This window comes from Triticum aestivum, chromosome 2A (assembly GCF_018294505.1).
Source record: "Triticum aestivum cultivar Chinese Spring chromosome 2A, IWGSC CS RefSeq v2.1, whole genome shotgun sequence".
Lineage (NCBI taxonomy): Eukaryota > Viridiplantae > Streptophyta > Magnoliopsida > Poales > Poaceae > Triticum > Triticum aestivum.
This window is the reverse complement of record NC_057797.1, coordinates 99,052,212-99,070,700: the sequence shown is the minus strand read 5'-3', so window position 1 is coordinate 99,070,700 and position 18,489 is coordinate 99,052,212. Positions and strand designations below refer to the sequence as shown.

At 48.4% G+C, this 18,489-nt stretch overlaps 1 pseudogene; it reads right to left on the bottom strand.

Moving 5' to 3' along the window:
- Nucleotides 1-208: 208 nt before the first annotated feature.
- LOC123184907 (peroxidase 2-like) lies at nucleotides 209-1,835 on the bottom strand (annotated as a pseudogene).
- Nucleotides 1,836-18,489: the final 16,654 nt, after the last annotated feature.

Here is an 18,489-nt window from a genome sequence, read left to right as displayed (position 1 = left end):
GAGTAAGAAGTAGGGGTCCTTCATACGAACTGATTTTGATAGAGCACTTAGTAGAATTGTTGTTACCCTCCCTCAAAAGAAAAGGAGTGTTTGCATCCAGTCAGGATGGGTTGACCATACACACTCTAGGCTGAGCATCGTGCCTTTGCATGAAGGGATAATGCATACCTAAGGATGTTACAGCAGAGAAGATATATATTGCCATTGATAAATAATGATTATCAGAAAAAATTAATTCATCAATCCCAGTGAAAAGCATTGCCCGTACGTAGTTGGCTAAGTGGCACAACAAAGATTACAACACAAATGAATAAAATGAACCGACGAGCGAAAACCTTAGTGGAAAATAAACTAGAATGGAAGATCAGAAGGCACACGCAAAAACCACGGCTGAATATATAGTCTCCACCCTTGAGAGATCATCAACCGGTGTAGGGCTCGTTCACGAACCCGCACTTCTTCCTGATCTGGCCGTTGGTGCTGTTCTTCACCTCAATATTGCCCATTTTCACCATGGCATCCTCGAAATGTCTGTACCACAAGAAATCTCCGATCAACCACCAAGTGTACTTTTCCACCAATTCCTTGGTCTTTGGTGACGTCATGAGCGTTGCGTCGGAGGTGAAGAGCACTTTGCGATCCATCACGTTCCTGTAGTACTGGCTGTCCAGCACGTCGGGGGTCTTGTAGTCCTGCGGCACCGTTGGATCACTACCGGCAGGGCAGTCCTGAGTCAGCTTCCCAGCGTAGGTGGCGTCCATCGATGTGGTGGAGTTGTCGTTGGCCGGCGGCTGGAGACGGTCACGGAAGGAGGAGCAGTGGGAGCGGCCGATGCTGTGCGCGCCGGAAAGTGCAACCGACATTTTGGCTGAGTCCCTTCTTGGCGAATATTTGTGTGAGGATAGTCAGGTTGGCGAAAGGTGGGGGAAGGTTCGGGAGGGTCTCATCCGTCATAGCGGCCGGCCGGCATGCTGAAGTTTATTTTGTAGCCGCTGAGTAACTTGCTGGCGTCACGGCCTGCGAAGGCGACGATGTCGGCGCAGGAGACGACACCCGGACATTTTTCCTCGATCTTCTTCTTGGCCGCCTCTATCACTTCGAAGCCACGCAGGCTCAAGTTTGGGATACCAAGCATCTCCGGTTCAGGCTTGCCAACGACCTTGTTCAGGAGGACAGAGGCATCACAACCCTGAAAGCAACGATACCATAGTTAGCTTCTCAATCGTGCAGTGCACAACTAGGCGTATATCAATCTCTCAAACTTCACTTGCGTCTGAATGTATGTGTACCTGGACAAAGCAGTCGTGGAAGAAGAGACGGATGAGCCCGGCCTTCACGCCGGCGGTGGCGTTGCGCACGGCGTCCAGCACGATCTTCTCCGCGTCAGGGCACTTGTCATTGTAGTAGCCGACCTTGAGCCCAGTGGCAGGTGGAGGCTGGGTAGAGGTAGAAGCCGGTGGGGGCGCGGGTGTGGTGGGAGTGGGGCTGGGATAGACCGGGGTAGGAGAAGGGCTCGGGGAGAGAGTAGGAGGTGGAGTAGGACTCGTCGGAGGAGAAACCGATGGGGGCGTGGCCGGCATGGTGGGAGTGGGGGTGGGATAGCCCGGGGTAGAGCCAGGGCTAGGGCTGGGCAGAGGAGTAACTGGTGGAGATGGGGAAGGCTCGACGAAGGAGTCGCCGGTGGTGGGGGCGAGGGTATGATGGGAGTGGGGTCGGGCTTGGGATAGGTGTAGCCGTAGTCGGATCCTTGGCAAGCCACGGAACCGAGTACGGCGAGCACGGCGAGAAGGGCAAGCTTGGCCATCTTCCTCTGCTCGTGTCAGCTACTCTTGCTCGATCGAGGGAAGATAGAATGAAGAAAACCTGTTGTTTCGCATCTGTATTTATAGTCACGTACAGGAGAAATCGCATGCATGGTAGCGTTTGGAGCGCACGTTTGTGAGTCAACCAGCTGCCGGCCGGCCGGCAACGTGGTGGCCACACTGCAAAGTTGATGATACGCGTGACGCGGTGGCAGCGGCAGTAAGCTTCGTAGCGATTACGTGGCCATGATCCATTGCATATATACGTCTGGCAGCTAAGCAAATCAACCCGGCTGAATATTACGACCCAAATGATAAGTCCACATGATCAGGTGCGTGTTACTTCGGCGCTGACGTTTTTCTATGGCAATTCCAATTTTAGCGACACATGGTAAGTTTCTGGTAAAAATAAACTGAAATATGAAGTTATCATATTTGCCAACTAAAGTTATCATCCTCGCGTAACTAAATTTGACGTCGAAAATGTTCGCAGTTATCATGTGCTCGTAGCTGACAAACGAGTGGTGCAACTGCAATTTTTTTGATCATTATGTATCCCTCCTACTTGTGCGGCAAAAAAATGTATTCTACTTATAATAAACTGCGTAGAGTAGAAGTTGAGATATCCCTGTTTTGTTTATTATATTACTACAAGTAGAGCTCTGATTTCATTTGCAAGCTAGCTAGTAGAATAACACAGGCTGACATACAACAGCTTGCCAGATATATAAACTCAAATTCAGTTTCTCTGTCGGTGCGTCTGTATGTGGACCGTGTTGACTCCAAAGAATATATTAAAGCTATTTTTGTGCGTAATGGGATATGGCACGCTACATGATTATACCTTTTTAGATGATTTCCGGAGCCTCAATGTCATTAGCACTTTATGATGTTGCTGCTGTTACAGCTACATATTATTTTCAGCTATTTTATTATTTTCTCCAAACAAACAAACTGAACACACACTCTGTTAAGCGAAACACTTCCCTTCACACGTTTGATACAGAGCATTCTTCAGAGACGCCGCGTGCCACCGATTCTATTCGATCTCACGGCCAAAATATGCTCTAAAATTGTTGTGCCGAAATTTCAAAGTAACCGATTTTCACGCCCACAGCCCCATAATCACTCCCTATTCTGAAATAATCACCCCAAGCCAACTCATCTCACCTCAATCCACTATTAGAAAAAGGGTTAAAGATGAAATTGACATTAATGGCGCACCAGAGAAGTGATGCGCCACCACTATATACTAATGGCGCACCATGTGGAGATGCGTCATTAGTGTGGAAGACACTAATGGCGCACCAGGCACACGGTGCGCCACTAGTAACAAAATGTTTTTTTTCATTTTTCCAAACATACTAATGGCGCATCCGGGCAGAGTGCGCCATTAGTAGTTTTAACTACTAATGGCGCACCAGCCATAGAATGCGCCACTACTGTATTATTTTTACTTTTTTGCAAAACTACTAATGGCGCACCGTTGCATAGTGCACCATTATTAGTTTAAACTAGTAATGGCGCACTGTGCCACGGTGCGCCATTAGTATAAAAATTATTTTGTTTTACTTTTTTGCAAAACTACTAATGGCGCATGTCTGTGTGGTGCGCCATTAGTATGTTGGGTTACTAATGGCGCATGGCTGAGTGGTGCGCCATTAGTAACCTGGGACCAGCTAGATATTTTTAGACAGCCACACCTACACACTCACCTTCCCCACTTCATTCCTCCCACCTCCTTCTCTAAGCTTGTCGGCTGCCTCCTCCTCCTCACCTCATTTGCACCATAGATTCATCAAAATTAAGTGTTGAAATTACCTTTTTTTTTGATAGGTAAGTAAAGGGAAAGCTATCTTCATGTCGTAGATCTACTTTTTTGCTCCCTAGCTCGCTCCAACAACGTGCACATGCACTTTTTGTGGCCTAGCTAGATCTATGTATGTTTGTGGTGTTGCATATGTTTGTGGTGTTGCATATATGTTTGTGTTTGCAGGTACCGGTATTTGAAATGCGATAGTTGCCAATATTTTGCCGGAATGTTGATTCATTTCCGTTTCGGCGAGAATTTTGGCACTATGCATTCTTTTTGGTCCTATTTTTAGGGAAAGTCATGCCAAAAAATTTCTTAGTTCTAAAATATCGTTTTGCTCTACCCGCAGGTGACCATGGTCCGCACGATGACCGAAGGCATCGTGAATAGGTTTTTGAGCTCCGCGAAGGCCGAGATGCTTCAAAAGAACGAGACAGAGATAAGATGTCCGTGTCGAAGATGCAAGCTGAAGAGCCTTATTGCGGACCCAGATTCCGGGCAGGTGCGGGACCACCTGCTCTTGCGTGGTTTCATGGATGGCTATCGGTGGCAAGGTGATGAAGATGACTATGAACTCGTCCATGGGGGCCGGGCAAGAAATGAGGAAGGGCAGCAAGACAACCACCACGGCTCGGGCGGGCGAGAAGACGAAGAATCTCCAGGACATGATCACGACGGTGATGCTGTACACAGTCATCATGTAGAAGATGCCGGACATGATGATGAGGAAGATGCCGGAGCAGACGAAGGGCATGATCATGAAGATCAAGATGCCGACGGAGCAGACGACGATGGACCATCGATGGGCTGGGTGCAGGACCCTCATATTCAAGAGCTGCTTCTCAAGCAGACGGATAACGCAAGAGCTGCCGCCCGAGAGAAAGCCAAGCTGGATCAACTGGAGATAGACGCAGTTACTCCATTGTATGAAGGATGCAGACCCGAGGATACCCGCCTGAAAGTAACGCTCATGGCTCTGGAGATGAAGGTAAAACACAAAATGACCGACGCATGCTTCGACGAGAACATGTCATTCTGGCACGAACGTCTTCCCAAGGGGAACAAGTGCCCGACCAGTTTCGAGGAGGCGAAGAAAGTCGTGTGTCCTCTGGATTTACCGCACGTGAAATACCATGTGTGCATGAACAATTGCATCATTTATCGGGGCGAGCACGCGGAGTCTACCATATGTCCGGTGTGCGGCGTCACTCGATACAAGAAGAGGAAGAAAGCTCCTCGAAAAGTGGTGTGGTACTTTCCGATCACTCCTCGTCTGCAGCGGTATTTCGCGGACCCTAAGGTAGCAAAGCTCCTGCGTTGGCACGCGGATAGGGAGGAGAAGAAGCGAGAAGATGACGCAAATGATCCGGAGATAAATAAAAAAGACAAGATGCTGAGTCACCCTAAGGATGGGAGCCAGTGGAAAGCGTTGAACTTCGAACACCCAGAATTTGGGAAGGATCCAAGGAACATCGTGCTGGGCGCGAACACCGATGGAGTCAATCCGTTTGGCAGCCAGAGAAGCACACATAGCACCTGGCCTATGTTTGTGTGGATGTACAACCTTCCCCCGGTTATGCATGAAGAGGAAGTACATTCACATGAGTATGCTAATTGAAGGGCCAAAACAACTAGGGAACGACATCAATCTGTATTTGGGGCTGCTGAAAGAGGAGCTAGACACGCTGTGGAAAACGCCAGCCAATACGTGGGACGCCGCAGAGAAAGAATATTTCCCTATGAGAGCCGCACTGCTCACAACGGTGCACGACTATCTCGGTTACGGATATCTGGTGGGGCAGGTGGTCCATGGATTTTCTGGATGCGTCAGGTGCATGGATGACACAACGTATCGCCAGCTAGATAGAGATCCCGGGTCTTCGAAAACCGTGTTCATGGGACATCAAAGGTGGCTTCGCGACGATGACCCGTGGAGGAAACGCAAGGATCTGTTCGACGGTGAAACCGGACTCCGAAGACGCCCGCGTACGAGGAGCGGCGAGGAAATAGACGGGCTGTTGAAAAATTGGAAAGATTGCCCACTGCCGGGAAAGAAGCAAAAGGCGCCAGAGCCGGGAAAGAAGCGAAAGGCGCCAGAGCCGCTGCTGAAGGTATGGAAAACGAGGTCTGTTTTCTGGGACTTGCCATATTGGAAGATCCACCGTGTGCCTCACAGCCTTGATGCCATGCATATCACGAAGAACGTGTGCGAGAGTCTGCTTGGTACCCTGCTCAACATGCCAGAGAGGACCAAAGATGGGCCGAAAGCAAGGGCAGACTTGAAATCAATGGGCATCAGGCAGGAGCTTCACGCTAATGATGATGATGATGATGATGATGATGAGGCGAAGCAGGACACAGAAAGTCATCGCAAAGGCAAAAAGGCCAAGAAGACGGGAAATGACTACCCTCCCGCGTGCTTCACTCTAAGTCAGGAGGAGATCGAGCAGTTTTTCACCTGCCTCGTAGGAGTAAAACTTCCTTACGGTTACGCGGGGAAGATAAGCAGATACCTAGACCCAGCGAAGCAGAAATTCAGCGGGATGAAGTCTCACGACTGTCACGTGCTGATGACGCAGAAACTTCCAGTTGCAATCTGTGAGATCATGGACGCGCACGTCCGTGAAACGCTATTTGGCCTATGCAACTTTTTCGACGTCATCTCTCAGAAGTCGGTTGGCGTGAGGCAACTCAGAAGGCTACAGGAAGAGATCTTGGTGATACTATGCGAGCTTGAGATGTACTTCCCGCCCGAATTCTTTGACATTATGGTGCATCTGCTGGTCCATATTGTGGAGGATATCATCCAACTCGGGCCGACATTCCTGCACAGCATGATGCCGTTCGAAAGGATGAATGGTGTCATCAAAGGATACGTTCGCAACATGTCACGTCCAGAGGGAAGTATAGCCAGGGGCTTTCTGACCGAAGAGTGCATCTCCTACTGCACGAAGTATCTAGGCATCGAGAACCCCGTTGGTCTGCCTGTCAACAGGCACCTCAGCAGGCTCGCTGGATGGGGTCACCGTGAGGGTCGCCGCGAAATGCATGTCGACTTCGAGGGTCGACTCGCCGACTTTTAAAGAGCAAACCTAGTCGCGCTACAACACATAGACGTGGTCGATCCTTGGGTGGTAGAGCACAAAACCTTTATTGAGAAGACGTACAATGACCGAGGCCAACAGAGGACGGACGGAGATATAATCAAAGAGCACAACTCATATTTCACGCGTTGGTTCAAGCAGAAGCTTCTGTCCTACCCTTTACATGAGGATTCTTCCGCGGAAGAACAACTCATATTCGCCTTGTCACAGGGCGCCGAGCACAACCTGATGACTTATGAGGCGTACGATATCAACGGCTACACATTCTACACCAAGGACAAGGACATGAAGAGCGATGGAATGCTACACCGGTAACGACAAGGACAGATACTACGGAAGGATCGAGGAGATCTAGGAGCTGAGCTACGCTGGAGAGAAGGTCCCGATGTTCCGTGTCAAATGGGCCAAGAGCGTCCTAAAAGAAGACCGGTATTTCACCACCATGGTTATACCCGAAGCCAAATCCAAGACCGCGGGCGCAAACGTCACCGCGAAAAATGAGCCATGGGTACTAGCTTCCCAAGTGGACCAATGCTTCTTCATTACCGACCCGTCAAAGCCCAGTCGTGTTGTTGTGAGGAGAGGCAAAATAAAGATCATCGGAATGGATGGAGTAGCCAATGAGCAAGACTTCGACATGTACGGCGACCCGAAGATCGAACATGACGATGACGATGAAGTAGCAGCATAGACCACAAGAAGAAGCAGGACCACCCTACCTAAAGGACGTCCGTTCCACAGAAGAATTCCATTTGCGAAAAAGAAGGGCAAGAAGATTATGAACAGATAGCTAGCTAAGATCGACTGTATTTAAATCGTAGTCTTCATTTCTCGGTTGAATTTCATGGGCACTTTTTGATATCATGAATATTTTTAAATTTCATGGGCACTTTTTGAATTCATGAATATTTTTTCAAATTTGATGATATTTTTTCATATTCAATATGATAAAATATTGAATATTCATGAGGACACTCGATCTCGATCCCCCTCCATCTTGATCTCGATTCCCCCTCCATCTCGATCTCGATGCCCCTTCATCTCGATCGCTATCCCCCTCCATCTCGATTTCGATCCCACCCGCACCCTCCCCCGCTAGCTCCACCGCCGCCGACGACCCACCGCACCCTCCCCCGCTCCACCGCCGCCGACGAGCACCCCCCGCACCCTCCCCCGCTCCACCACCGCCGACGAGCACCCCCCCCCCCCCCCCCGCACCCTCCCCCGCTCCACCACCGCCGACGAGCACCCCCCGCACCCTCCCCCGCTCCACCGCCGCCAACAAGCACCCCCCGTTTCATAGTCATATTCATATTTAAAAAAATAATAATAATAAAGTGTAGACTACAATTGTTGTTAAACAACAATTATTACTGTTTTTATAAAAAATATTACTGTTTCATATTCATATTCATTTTCTAAAAAGTTATTACATTCAACAAAAAATAAAAATAAATTACTTATGGCGCACCTCTGGCTGGTGCGCCATTGCTATTTATAAAAAAGATTACTAATGGCGCACCTCTGCCTGGTGCGCCATTGCTATGTAAAAAAAGATTACTAATGGCGCACCGACCGCGGGTGCGCCATTAGTACGCTTCCCCCCCTAGCTAATTCCCCCCTCTTCCTCTCGCCAGACCCCCTTCGTCCCTCTCCCTCACCAGATCCACCCGCACGCTACCCCGACGCCGCCGCCCCGACCCTCGCCGGACTCCACCCCCGCCGCCCCCGTGCCCCCACCACCGCAGCTCCCCCGCGTCGCCGCCCCGCGCCCCCCACCACCGCAGCTCCCCCGCGCCGCCGCCCCCGCGCCCCCACCACAGCAGCTCCCCCGCGCCCCCGCCCCCGCGCCCCCGCGCCTCGAGCCGGAGGAGGACCAGGAGGAGGAGGAGACGACGACCGCCTCTACCTCAGCTCAGCCAGGCCACGCGACGCCGAGCCGAGCGCCGCCTCCCTCGCCGTCCCCCCTCCGCCCGCGCCCGCGCACTCGACGTCCTCCCGCCCAAGCCCCTCCGCTCGCGCCTGCACCCCCGACATCTTCCTCCATTCCTCCATCCCCTCCCCCAGGTGATTCCTCCCTTCTCCTCCACCCCCTCCCCTGCAAACCCTAGGGCCATATAGTTTCAAAAATCCAGTCACTGTTTTGGAACAGTAGCACTGTTAGGCTCACTTTTAGGAGAGATTTGACCATAGGATGATGGATATGTGGTATCAAGTTTAGCAAATTGTCTCCTCTTTGCTGTTGACTGAAGAAAAGCACAGTATGGTGTGGAAACTTGATGGATCTGGCATTTATACAACTCAATCTTTATAGTTTCAAAAATCAGTCACTGTATGCAGTAATTTACAAAGAGCAAGTGATGTAGAGCAAAAATTTAGCAAATGATGTATAGTTTCAAATTCATGTTACTGAATTTTTCTCAACATGTTAAAATTGTCATGCTACTGAATGTTATAGAAATGCCAGGGAACACAGAAATACTAGGGCACACAGCATTTAGAGTACTCTGAAATTTAGTTCTGAAAAATACCGAGCTAGCTACAGAAGTGTAGGTATAGAAGTCTAGTAACATTAGAACTGAACTGATTGATCTATACATGTGTAGGGGGAGCTAGATCCTTTTCTACATGGGGAATGGGGGGAAGATATTCATGTCTTTTGTGTTTCTACTTACTGTATGATAAGATGCAAAGCTTGTAATGGCTATGTTTTGTTTATGATCATTGTGCTAATCATAAGACTGGTAAATTTGTGAACCTAGTATGTTCAGAACTTATGCTCTTGTACTACATGTTCACTTCATATATGTGTTGTCAGTGTCAAAAATCATTACTATAAATGTCCATGCATAGTGCATGAGGTCAGACTGTACTCATCTATTAAGTGGAGTGCAAGTAGTGTTTTAGCCAAACCTCCCCCCTCTGAACTCATCTATTAATTTAGTCATATATATGAAGAACCAAATCTCTATGGATGTGTGTGTGTGTGTGTGTGTTTGCTGGTTTGCCTTTTTTTGCTTAGTTAATGTGTCTTTCAGTACATTTGGAGTATGGTTCTGGCTCACACTGTATTTGTAATTCTACTATAAATTTGCACTATAAATCTATTGAAATTATACTGTTAATACACTGCAATTACATGTCTACTGTATTTACCTCCTCTTCTATACCTTGTACTAGAAGTCAACAAAAGAATATCAGTTCTACTTTGCTCCCTAGTAGATCTAGTAGAGTAAGAAACCCCCCTTATAATGATGCTTTTCTCTAGAAAAATTGATCCTGGATTTTTTATGGTATTCTTTGTGGTACAGTTAGGAGCTACTGTCAAAAACTTGAGCTACTGTCAAAAAATTCAGTTATGGCATCTAGAATTATGTCTGTTTTGTTTTGTAACTAGAAGACCAAAGTGTTAGGAATTCTGTCCAAACTGTAGTTTTCAGTATTTCTGTCCAAACTGAAAACTGTTAAAAAGACCATGTGTTTTTTGGTCAAAATCTGCATGTAAAACTGAAATAATCAGTCATAAAGAATATCCTCAAGACCATGTGTTTCTTGGATTTCTGTAATGATGATGGAACATTATAAAGCATTGTACTCCAGTGTGTATGAAGGATACAAAAAATTTAGCAACTTCTCTGATTTTATAAAGTTGTTCTTATATGGGTGAAATTTCACTTGCTTTTAGGCTAGTGCAGGGTGTTGCTTCTTCTGTATGGGCCAACTATGTCACAAATAAATTGTTCCTTGTTCTGAATTTGACAAGTAATGACTTGCAAAGATGATGATCATCTTGCTAGTTCACTGGGTTTTGTCTCCAACCATTGTGTCGTGATGAATTTGCAGGTACCCCGAGAGGCCCTTGAGTTTGCTGGAATGTCGATTAACTTCCGTTCCGGCAAATTTGGGTACTCCATATGTCCTATTTTCAGCAAAGGTCATGCTGAAATTTTCCGTGAATTTTAGCATGACTTTGCTAAAAATAGGACATATGGGGTACTTGCGACTAATGCATGGGCCGGGGTGATTAGGCCCAACTTAGAATTCTCCTTAGCATCGATAAACCCTAGATGATAAACCCAACATAGGTGGCAATAGAGCCAAGTGATTAGTGCCAAGTGGAGGAAGAATGATGAGGCCGGCGGTTCGGGTGGCAAGCCATGATCTTGATCTTGTTCCTTGACAAACCCTAAATGATGAGACCATGATCTTGTTCCTTGACAATAACCAACTTTTTGACCAAACTTTTTTCCTATTTAGAGCGAAACATGGCCCGCAACGATGAGGCCGGTGGTTCGGGCGGCAAGCCATTTTGGGAGCTGTCCCAGGAGTTGGAGGAAGAACCTCACCGCTATGAGGACGCTGCGGAAGACACCGATCCTGACTACACAACCACTACCGGCGTCGGGGATGACACCACTGATGGCGCCGCCGAGGATGCCACCACTGATGATGGCGGCACATGCACAGATGGCAGCCAACCGAAGAGGCAACGGAAGGACCGGCGCCCGAGCGTGCTCGGCACCGTCAGGGAGGAATTTACTAAAGTGAACTCCGACGGGCAACCGACGGCGCCTAAACAAGTAGTCAAGGGGTACTCGGTTCAGCTCGGGTGCATTCTCCGGAGCACCGTCTCGATCAACACCGAGAACCTAAGGCATAAGGACCGAGGGAATTTGCGCAGCCTACTCTTCACAAAGCTGCACGAACGATACAAGTTCCCCGCTGAGTTTGCAAACACACGCCTCGCAGGGAATAAAGTGAACAATGCCGCCCTCACGAAGATGAGCACGGCCCTGTCTACTTGGAGAAGCACGGTGAAGGCAATGATTGATAACGGTGATAGTTATGACAAGATCAAGGCAAAATATCCTTTGATGAGCGAAGATGACTACAATGAGTTCAAGATCAAGTGCGAGAGCCCCGCAACCTCCGAATCAAGTCAGTGGGGGAAAGAAATGCGGCAGTTGAACTTAGGGGTCCACCAACTCGGTCCTGGTGGTTACAGAGTGGCGGAGCCTATATGGGACAAGGAGGACGCGGAGCGTGCCGAGCAAGGCCTACCGCCCCGCTTCGAGAAATACAGTGACAAGCAGACCAGGAACTTTCTCAGGGCCCGGTACAAGGAGGACCTGGTAACAAAGGAGCTTACCACGGATCCGAAGACCAAGGAGCTTGAGCTTGTTCTGGTAAGGAATACACCCCCGCATAATTAGCTCCATATGGTTGCATTCTAATTAATCCCCAATATTTCTAAATGGTTCATGTTCCTTCCGCAGGACAAAGAAAGCAGTAGCGCGGGGTCGTCTCAGAGCTCCCCTTTTGACACCCCTTTGAATAGGGCGTTGAACGTAATGAAAAACAGGGATAAGATCAATAAGCCGACGTCAGCTGGTCGTGTGGCCGGCAAAGGCTTGTCCACAAAATGGTCGTCATACTATACCGCTGGTGGGCGAAAGGAGAAAAAGACCATCTCGGAAAGCCAGTCGCGCGAGGTTGAAGCACTCAAGGCACAAGTGGCGCGGATTCCGGAGCTTGTCCAAGAGCAAGTGGAACAACAACTGGGAACGAAGCTCAACGCCATGGTGCCTATGTTGATTCATGGGCTGACGACGTGGATTGCGGGCGGCCAACAGGGGCCTCCCCCGGTTCCCAGCTTCACGGCCAGCAACTCTCACAGCGCGCAGGCGGCGCCATTGGTGTCTCCGGCGGCACCATTGGTGTCTCCGGCAGAGGCGGTATTCATGTCTTCGGCGCCGGCACAGGCATTGGAGCTTAATGCACCCGGGTGTACACCGGCCGGCACCTCGCCAGCAAGCGGCCCCTCCGTCAGTTGCACGCCCGCCGTTGGCGGTGCCTCGACATTAGCCGAGCTCGACGGCATCACAGTAACTAAGACTCTCGGCCGATGACTTCATCTCCTTGCCTTTGACTGGGCATCCCTGACGCCCTACATGTTTTCGCAGGGCGCCGCCGACGTTCCTTGCACTCTCCTGCACTTCGTGGGCGGCGAGTTAGTCGATGTTGCCAAGGGCAGAATCGTTCAACCGGACAACCCCGTGTTCCACGGTAATCCGATGCCACCCACAATGTATAGGGTTGAAGTGGTTCGGGTGCTGCCAGGCTGCGACGAGCTGTTACCTCCGATTCGACCCGCTGGGGCCGACGAAGAAGATGAGATGACCCTCAGCGCCTGCGTAAGTTGGACCTTGCTTTGGCCGAAGAGCCAGATTCGTTTGGAGGTGGGGGACACCACCCCACAGACAAGACCGCCAGTCGTGCCGGCGCCAAGCCATGGCAAGAATGCCGCAACGCTACCGGACATGCCGGACATCCCTATGGCACAGGATCCGGACATGCATATGGCACAAGATCCGGACGACGACAACAATGGTACATTTACCAACGTCGATAAGTACGTTACCGAACATGGGTACGATGACGAGTTCTGCGGGCCTCCTTCTCAAGAACCCAACCAAGACGACCACGATCTAGCTGGTACGTCGAAGAAACCCAGTTGCAACAGGCGTCGTCTGGCGTTCAGTTCTCAGGAGACGCCTCCAGCTGCCGCCTTCACCGAGCCTCAGATAGCTGAGGTGCGAAATATTATCAGCCCCAACATGCTCAAGAAGGTGGTCTTTGAGCAGAACTCGGTCCCATTACAACAGATCAAGAAGAAGAGCCGGAAACGGCAGACTAAAAAGGGCGCCGGTGCGAGCCAGCCGGCACCGAGTACGATCCGTGCTCAGGACGGGCCACCTTCACCTAAGGATATCTCGAGGAGGGTGCATGTGGCGGGTAGGGCGATGCTACCGACAAATATGCTCAATGCTGCAACCGGTGCTATGCGGAGTCTGCACGACAGTGTTCTTTCTTTGGAGAAGCGGCGTCTAAGAGAGAATGATGTGGCATACCCGGTTTTCGTGGCCAAGGTGCCAGAGGGCAAGGGCTTTGTGGATGGCGACATCGGGGGTACGATCGTCCTGCGGTTTGATGACATCTTTGCTATGTTTAACCTTCATCCGCTGCACTACACCTTCGTTCGGCTGTTTTCGCTGAGTATGGAGATGCGGATCACTAGACACAAGACCCCGGACATCGTGATCGTCGACCCCTTCTACATGCGTGTCAAGCTCTTGAGCAGCGCTGGGGACCGCCAAGTCGCGAGTTCACACCTCGAAGGCGCCATTCTGGCAAACTCAGATAAGGATAACATCCTTGTGGCTTACTTTCCCGAGTAAGTCATCCCTTAACCGCCCCGTAACATATGATTTCTTAGATTTTGATCGTTCTTTTTTTTCTAACATTCCGTGTTCTGTGCAGTGACACACATTGCACACTCATCCTCTTAAGCCCGAAATATTCCATGGCCATGTATTTCGATCCGAACCGTAACTCCAAGATAGACTAGACAAATATCAAGAAAGTTCTTGATGATTGAAGGAAATATTCCCTAGAGGCAATAATAAAGTTATTATTTATTTCCTTATAATCATGATAAATGTTTATTATTCATGCTAGAATTGAATTAACCGGAAACATAATACATGTGTGAGTACATAGACAAACAAAGTGTCACTAGTATGCCTCTACTTGACTAGCTCGTTAATCAAAGATGGTTATGTTTCCTGACCATGAACAATGAGTTGTTATTTGATTAACGGGATCACATCATTGAGAGAATGATCTGATTGACATGACCCATTCCATTAGCTTAGCACCCGATCGTTTAGTATGTTGCTATTGCTTTCTTCATGACTTATACATGTTCCTATAACTATGATATTATGCAACTCCCGTTTATCGGAGGAACACTTTGGGTACTACCAAACGTCACAACGTAACTGGGTGATTATAAAGGAGTACTACAGGTGTCTCCAAAGGTACATGTTGGGTTGGCGTATTTCGAGATTAGGTTTTGTCACTCCGATTGTCGGAGAGGTATCTCTGGGCCCTCTCGGTAATGCACATCACTTAAGCCTTGCAAGCATTGCAACTAAATGAGTTAGTTGCGGGATGATGTATTACAGAACGAGTAAAGAGACTTGCCAGCAACGAGATTGAACTAGGTATTGGGATACCGACGATCGAATCTCGGGCAAGTAACATACCGATGACAAAGGGAACAACGTATGTTGTTATGCGGTCTGACCGATAAAGATCTTCGTAGAATATGTAGGAGCCAATATGGGCATCCAGGTCCCGCTATTGGTTATTGACCGGAGACGTGTCTCGGTCATGTCTACATTGTTCTCGAACCCGTAGGGTCCGCATGCTTAAGGTTACGATGATAGTTATATTATGAGTTTATGAATTTTGATGTACCGAAGGTTGTTCGGAGTCCCGGATGTGATCACGGACATGATGAGGAGTCTCGAAATGGTCGAGACGTAAAGATTGATATATTGGAAGCCTATATTTGGACATCGGAATCGTTCCGGGTGAAATCGGCATTTTTCCGGAGTACCGGGGGGTTACCGGAACCCCCCCGGGGGTTTATTGGGCCTACATGGGCCTTGAGGGAGAAGAGAGAAGGAGGCAAGAGGTGGCCGCGCGCCCCTCCCCTTCCTAGTCCGAATAGGACAAGGGAAGGGGGGCGGCGCCCCCCCTTTCCTTCCTCTCTTCCACCTCTTTCCCCTCTCTCCTTGTCCAACTAGGAGTCCTACTCCCGATGGGAGTAGGACTCCCCCTTGGCGCGCCCACCTTGGTCGGCCGCCCCCTCTCCCTGGCTCCTTTATATACTGAGGCAAGGAGCACCCAAGAACACACAAGTTGATCCACGTGATCTATTCCTTAGCCGTGTGCGGCGCCCCCAGCCACCATAGTCCTCGATAATACTGTAGCGGAGTTTAGGCGAAGCCCTGCTGCTGTAGTGCATCAAGATCGTCACCACGCCGTTGTGCTGACGGAACTCTTCCCCGACACTTTGCTGGATCGGAGTCCGGGGATCGTCATCAAGCTGAACGTGTGCTTGAACTCGGAGGTGCCGTAGTTTCGGTGCTTGATCGGTCGGATCGTGAGGACGTACGACTACATCAACCAAACGCTTCCGTTGTCGATCTACTAGGTATGTAGATCACACTCCCCCCTCGTCGCTATGCATCACATGATCTTGCGTGTGCGTAGGAATTTTTTTGAAATTACTACGAAACCCAACAGTGGCATCCGAGCCTAGGTTATATATGTTGATGTTATATGCACGAGTAGAACACAAGTGAGTTGTGGGCGATATAAGTCATACTGCCTACCAGCATGTCATACTTTGGTTCGGCGGTATTGTTGGATGAAGTGGCCCAGACCAACATTACGCGTACGCTTACGCGAGACCGGTTCTCCCAACGTGCTTTGCACAGAGGTGGCTTGTGGGTGACAGTTTCTCCAACTTTAGTTGAACCAAGTATGGCTACGCCCGGTCCTTGCGAAGGTTAAAACGGAGTCAAATTGACAAACTATCGTTGTGGTTTTGATGCGTAAGTGAGATTGTTTCTTACTTAAGCCCGTAGCAGCCACGTAAAACTTGCAACAACAAAGTAGAGGACGTCTAACTTGTTTTTGCAGGGCATGTTGTGATGTGATATGGTCAAGACATGATGCTGAATTTTATTGTATGAGATGATCATGTTTTGTAACCGAGTTATCGGCAACCGGCAGGAGCCATATGGTTGTCGCTTTATTGTATGCAATGCAATCGCGATGTAATGCTTTACTTTATCACTAAACGGTAGCGATAGTCGTAGAAGCACAAGCTTGGCGAGACGACAACGATGCTACGATGGAGATCAAGGTGTCACGCCGATGACGATGGTGATCACGACGGTGCTTCGGAGATGGAGATCACAAGCACAAGATGATGATGGCCATATCATATCACTTATATTGATTGCATGTGATGTTTATCTTTTATGCATCTTATCTTGCTTTGATTGACGGTAGCATTATAAGATGATCTCTCACTAAATTATCAAGAAGTGTTCTCCCTGAGTATGCACCGTTGCGAAAGTTCTTCGTGCTGAGACACCACGTGATGATCGGGTGTGATAGGTTCTACGTTCAAATACAACGGGTGCAAAACAGTTGCACACGCGGAATACTCAGGTTATACTTGACGAGCCAAGCATATACAGATATGGCCTAGGAACACGGAGACTGAAAGGTCGAGCATGAATCATATAGTAGATATGATCAACATAATGATGTTCACCAATGAAAACTACTCCATCTCACGTGATGATCGGACATGGTTTAGTTGATTTGGATCACGTAATCACTTAGAGGATTAGAGGGATGTCTATCTAAGTGGGAGTTCTTTAAGTAAATTAACTGAACTTAAATTTATCATGAAACTTAGTACCTGATTAGTATCTTGCTTCTTTATGTTTGATTGTAGATAGATGGCTCGTGCTGTTGTTCCATTGAATTTTAATGTGTTCCTTGAGAAAGCAAAGTTGAAAGATGATGGTAGCAATTACACGTCTGGGTCCGTAACTTGAGGATTATCCTCATTGCTGCACAGAAGAATTGCGTCCTGGAAGCACCGCTGGGTGCCAGGCCTGCTGCAGGAGCAACGCCAGATGTTATGAACGTCTGGCAGAGCAAAGCTGATGACTACTCGATAGTTCAGTGTGCCATGCTTTACGGATTAGAATTGGGACTTCAACGACGTTTTGAACGTCATGGAGCATATGAGATGTTCCAGGAGTTGAAGTTAATATTTCTAGCAAATGCCCGGATTGAGAGATATGAAGTCTCCAATAAGTTCTATAGCTGCAAGATGGAGGAGAACAGTTCTGTCAGTGAGCATATACTCAAAATGTCTGGGTATAATAATCACTTGATTCAATTGGGAGTTAATCTTCCAGATGATTGCGTCATTGACAGAATTCTCCAATCACTGCCACCAAGCTACAAGAGCTTCGTGATGAACTATAATATGCAAGGGATGAATAAGACTATTCCCGAGCTCTTCGCAATGCTGAAAGCTGCGGAGGTAGAAATCAAGAAGGAGCATCAAGTGTTGATGGTCAACAAGACCACTAGTTTCAAGAAAAAGGGCAAAGGGAAGAAGAAGGGGAACTTCAAAAAGAACGGCAAGCAAGTTGCTACTCAAGAGAAGAAACCCAAACCTGGACCTAAGCCTGAAACTGAGTGCTTCTATTGCAAGTAGACTGGTCACTGGAAGCGGAACTGCCCCAAGTATTTGGCGGATAAGAAGGATGGCAAGGTGAACAAAGGTATATGTGATATACATGTTATTGATGTGTACCTTACTAATGCTCGCAGTAGCACCTGGGTATTTGATACTGGTTCTGTTGCTAATATTTGCAACTCGAAACAGGGACTACGGATCAAGCGAAGATTGGTTAAGGACGAGGTGACGATGCGCGTGGGAAACGGTTCCAAAGTCGATGTGATCGCAGTCGGCACGCTACCTCTACATCTACCTTCGGGATTAGTATTAGACCTAAATAATTGTTATTTGGTGCCAGCGTTAAGCATGAACATTATATCTGGATCTTGTTTGATGCGAGACGGTTATTCATTTAAATCAGAGAATAATGGTTGTTCTATTTATATGAGTAATATATTTTATGGTCATGCACCCTTGAAGAGTGGTCTATTCTTGTTGAATCTCGATAGTAGTAACACACATATTCATAATGTTGAAGCCAAAAGATGCAGAGTTGATAATGAGAGTGCAACTTATTTGTGGCACTGCCGTTTAGGTCATATCGGTGTAAAGCGCATGAAGAAACTCCATACTGATGGACTTTTG